General features: G+C 40.5%; 1 pseudogene; it reads right to left on the bottom strand.

Moving 5' to 3' along the window:
* Positions 1–3,007: 3,007 nt before the first annotated feature.
* On the bottom strand, positions 3,008–4,741 carry LOC118664157 (annotated as a pseudogene).
* Between the last annotated feature and the right edge of the window lie 475 nt (positions 4,742–5,216).

Here is a 5,216-nt window from a genome sequence, read left to right on the forward strand (position 1 = left end):
AGACGACTGTTGTGACTAAGGGACAAAAGCAACAGGCTTAGAGACAGGAAGCTTTTCTGAAGCACCTTTCAGGGATTATTGCAGAATGAAACCACATTCAATTCCCCTGAACCCATCAGGCATTTACTGAGCACTTACTACATACAAGGCAGCATCCTAGGTACTGGTGGGGGTGGAGCACCGAGAACTAGGAAAGGATTAGAGGACTCCATGGCTACCATTCTGTTGGGGGAGAAAATATGCAGGCTACACATTAAATCTTTCCTGGTTTCTGTCAAGTAAGAGAAAATCCCACTCGGACTGACTTAAACAAATGAACAAAAAGTATTAGCTCATGTGAGGAAAGGTGCTGAGGAGCTGGCCTCAAATGGGGCTTGATTGGGGCTCATTGGAACCCCAACTCTCTCATCTTCTGGGTCTGCTCTCCCAAGTGCAGGCTTCGCTCTCAGATCCTATGTGCAGGGAAGATGGCTCCCTGGAGCGCCAGCTCTACATCCTCCAAGATTCTACTAGTAGCCTGACAGAGAATAGGACTTCTTTCACAACAGTATGTTGTCTTGAAAGCGATTTGCAGTGGCTTGAATTTGTTTGCAAGCTTATCCCTAAACTTACTACAGTGACCAGAGGGATGCTGCGTTCTAACTGGTCAAGGCTGCATGACTCGGCCGGCCCTGGAGACAAGGATGAAGTCAGCACTTGTCGAAGCAAGTGGAACGAGATGGAGAAGATGGGAAATTCTTCAGAGGGGGAAATAAAACAATCAGAGTTCTATTGCCCAGAGAGGAAGAAACAATTCAAAAACAAGTATAACAGGGGAATAAATATAGCATGATGAGAGGATGCGGAATAAATATTTTCTGGCTTTAAGGATCTAAGAAAGAACCACTGAAGTGCAAACAAGAATGAAATGAAGTTCAAATCACTTCCTAGTCTGAGAATCTGTGATTATGGAGATTGCCCTCAAACACACAGCCATTATAAAATGCTGGCAGTGTGATTCAGGGCAAAAGAGTTCTTTATGGCTCTGACGTCAGACAAGTCTGGGTGTGAGACCCAGTCTGCTCCTTACATAACCTTGGGTCTCAAAGCCTGTTTGCACCTATAATATAGGGGTAATAATAGTCCCTGCTTCATAAGGATTAAATATGTTTATTATTATCCAGTCCCACCTGTTGGGACTGGATCCCCAAGTCTTGAGAGAGTGTATGTCTTTTTTTCTTTCTTCTATTTTTAAAAAATATTTTTTATTGTTTCAGAGAGGAAAGGAGAGGGAGAGAGATAGAAACATCAATGATGAGAAAGAATCATTAATTGGCTGCCTCCTGCACGCCCCCTACTGGGGATCAAGCTCACAACCCGGCCATGTACCCTTGACCAGAATTAAACCTGGGACCCTTAGGTCCACAGGCCAATGCTCTATCCACAGAGCCAAACCAGCTAGGACAGAGAGTGTATGTCTTTCTATCATTATCTTCCATTTTCTTTTTAGCCCACTGAAATTAGAGGTCCTCCTCATCAGACCAATTAAACTTCTCTTACTAAGGATAGGAATGACCTCCTAATAGCTGAAGCTAATGGATAATTCTCAGTCTTTGTTTGATCTGACTTCTGTATAATACTAACACTCTTGATCACTACTCCCTCCTTGAAATTCTTTAATCCATTATCTTCCATTATTTTTCGTTGTGTCTTTTCTTTCCATCTATATCACCCTTCCTTCTCTGTATTCTTCTAGGGATCCTCTTCCTCTGTCCACCTTAGATTTTGGGTTTTCTGGGAGTTTATCTTTGTTCTTATATTAGGGATATGATTATCATCATGACTGCCTGTTTGTTTTTTGAATAGCCTTTCTATGTTAGGGGAAATTCCCATATTTAAGTGCAAATTTTCCAGTGTAGTAGTCATCCTCCTTTGCAACAAAAATGCAGGCACATACTCTTGATATTACCGATCACTTCAAACCATATGAGACTAAACTAGAAACCTGGTAGCCGTTAGTTTTCACCCTCCAGTTTCCCATCTTCTCCAGCTCCAAGCAACCACTAATTTACATTCTGTCTCTACAGTTCTGTACATTTCAATAAGTGGAATCATAAAACATGTGGTCATTGGGACTGACTTTTTCACTTAGCATAATGTTTTCAAGGTTCATCCATGTTGTAGCACATGTCATACCTGATTCCTTTTTATGACCAAATAACATCCCATTGTATGAATATATCATATTTTGTCCATATCATAGCGGACATCTGGCTTACGACAGGTTCTGTTATTAATACTACTATTTTATTTTAGAGATTAGAAAACTAAATCTCAGGGAAGTAACTTGACCACGTCCAGCCCGCTAGAAGGTGGCAGAACTGTGATACACAAAAACCTAGGTGTATCTGATGCTTTAGTTCTTGCTCTTACCACTTGCTCTTACCACCGCCTCTTATCATGCTATAGAATCCACACAAGAGGAGTGATATTGTGTGAATTCTATAGATACTGGCCTTGCCCCCCAAAAATTTTCATTGAAAATCTTTTTAGGAGCATGACTAAAATTCCATCCTAAAAAAACAAAACCAAAAAACAAGTAGGTAAAACTATGAAAAACATGTTTAAAAAATAAGCAATTTTTTTAGAGGAATTTATTTTCAAAGTTTGGGAAATTGTTTTCAGAAAAAAAAGTAAAATGTCAAGAACATCTGCAAAAACCAAAATCTTTCCTTGAACTATGAACTCTTAGCAGAGGAAAGAACTTCGGAAGTAGTTGAGTCCCTCTCTCTCTGGAATCACTTCTAAAATGTCCCTCATTCTGCAACCAGCCTCCTGAAGCCTTTCCCACGTTCGATGTTCACATTTAAATAACACAAGTGCACAGACTCATTTCTTGTTGTTTTTGGAGACGAGGACTGCGCTCTGTATGTTACAAAGCTGCTTCAAGGATGTGACCTTTCTTTAAAGAACATAGAGTACAAGAGGCCTGTCTCCCTTATTTTATTATTTCTTATGTTTTAAATGATTAAAAATTATGTGTTGCTTTTATGAGATGACCTTTGTCATCAGTTTGAATCCCCAGTTTGTTTAAATCAGGCCCCCAGAATTTGGTCCCACCCAGTTGGCCCAGAGCAGCCAGTCAACATCTGGAATTGTGGTCAAGGCGGGTTTCCTACCAGGAACTGAAGTAACCATGCAGAGTTCCAAGCCCGAGTAAGTATTTTCAACTTCCTGACCTCTGTGCCAGCATTCTCCAGCTCTTTATTGTAGTTGGAGCTGATTCTTATATCAAAATTTCTAACTCCCTTATCATGACGGATCATGAGTGATGGATGCCTTACAACCCAGAGCAGAAAGGATCCCAGCCATCTCCACAGCAATGTATCCTGCACCAACAATGACACTGCAGCTAGGCAATCTTCCAGTTAAAAAAAATCCATCACTGGCTAGTCCTGGACTGGCACCTGGCTCTCCTGCAGATGTGAGGGTGCGCCACCTGTTGAATCAGGATGGGAGGAGCAGTGCATTTCCCCCCATTGATCTCTACTGTGGGCTTGGGATCATACATGAACCCTGCATGGCCAGGGAAGATTTCTATATGGGCCTTGGTTAGATTATTTTGATAGATGGTGTTCAGGTTGCCCATCAAGACATCCCACTTTTCCTTAATAACTTGCCAACTGAACTTACTTATCACAACTTTGAAAGCCATAATCAACATGATCCTGTATGAATTCAGAGTGGACAGCTGTGTTCCACATTACCTTTTTGGGTACACTTTCAGACATTCATGCAAGTGTCAACCAGCTTGTGGCTCTCCACCATGGTGACCCTGGCATCCAGCTTGGCAGCCTGAGGCACACCAGCCCACCTGAGCCACTGCCAATCACCACATAGTCATAGTCTTTGGCACTGAAAGCAGGTGAAGGATCATGTGAGGGAATTAAGCAATTTTTTTAAAGCAGGAAAATAGAACTTAGCTATCATATTTTAAATCTACAACAAATAAATATTAATACATAAAACTTACATAGCACTTACTGTAAGCTTCTAAGGACATATATTGATTTGTCACCACAACTGTTTGAGGTGCATGTACATTCATGTCCCCATTTTGCAGATGAGAAAATTGAGGTACTGAGTATAAGTAATTTATAGAGCTGATGGGTGGTAGAGCTGGTATTTGAATTCAGGCAGTCCGAACTCTAGATTTGGAGTTTTTTAAAAAAATAAGATTTTGGGTTCTTAATCACTTCCCTCCTAAGCCAAACAAACCAGCAACGAACATAATAAAAGGAAAGAAAGAAAAGAATGGTTATCAAATCTCTAGGAAGGAGGCTGTTTAAAAGTAGCAAAAGGTAACACAATATTAAAAAGCAATACATTGGAGTACCCCCAAAATGTTATTCTGTGCCCCAGAAAAACCAAAATCAAACGGAAAGCAACAAACATGAAGAAAGTATCTGCAGTACATATGGAAGATAACAATTAACTCACATGAAAATTAATAAGAAAAAATTATTAAATGGCCAAATAGAGAGGTGAAAAAGGACACAGATGATTTTCAAAAAAGAAATACTTATTTGAGAAAAAATATTTTACCTCATTAATAATGAAAGAAATGCTAGTTGAGCCAATGATAAATTTGTTTTCCCTACCCAATTAAAAAAAATACGCAAGCTTCTTACTAGTCTTTGGTGAACACATGAAGATGTGGGTGCACCGACAGAGGTCGTGGCACTCTGTGCCCTTTCCCCATACCTTGCCCTGTTCATTTCTTCCACCTGGCCTGTTCCTGAGTCCCAACCTTTTGTAATAAACTGATAAACAGTATGTTTGCATAAGGATTCTAGGAACTCGCTTCAAAAAAATGCAGACTCTGACCTCTAGGCAGTCCAGCCCCGGGCATTTGCTGACCTTCAAATGTAAAACCAGGATAACAAAACCAGGGATGACGTACACCGGTCCATCACTTAACCAGTTTGAAGTCCTAATCAGAGTAGACTCTGTGGTGTGTGCATAGAGAACTTTTCAACCCCCTCCCCTTGATCTCTTTGTTCTGTTTTCCCTCTTCGTCCTTATAAAAAACTCTGTCTGAACTGAGAGGTTAAGATGGTCTTTGGGACGAGAGTCCCCCATCTACTCAGGCTGCCAGCTCTTGAATAAACCATTTTTCCTTACACCAAAACAAGCAAGTAAACAAAGAAACAAATGATGTCAGACTATATCAAAAG

The sequence above is a fragment of the Myotis myotis genome, unplaced genomic scaffold, assembly GCF_014108235.1.
Source record: "Myotis myotis isolate mMyoMyo1 unplaced genomic scaffold, mMyoMyo1.p scaffold_m19_p_10, whole genome shotgun sequence".
In the NCBI taxonomy this organism is placed as follows: domain Eukaryota; kingdom Metazoa; phylum Chordata; class Mammalia; order Chiroptera; family Vespertilionidae; genus Myotis; species Myotis myotis.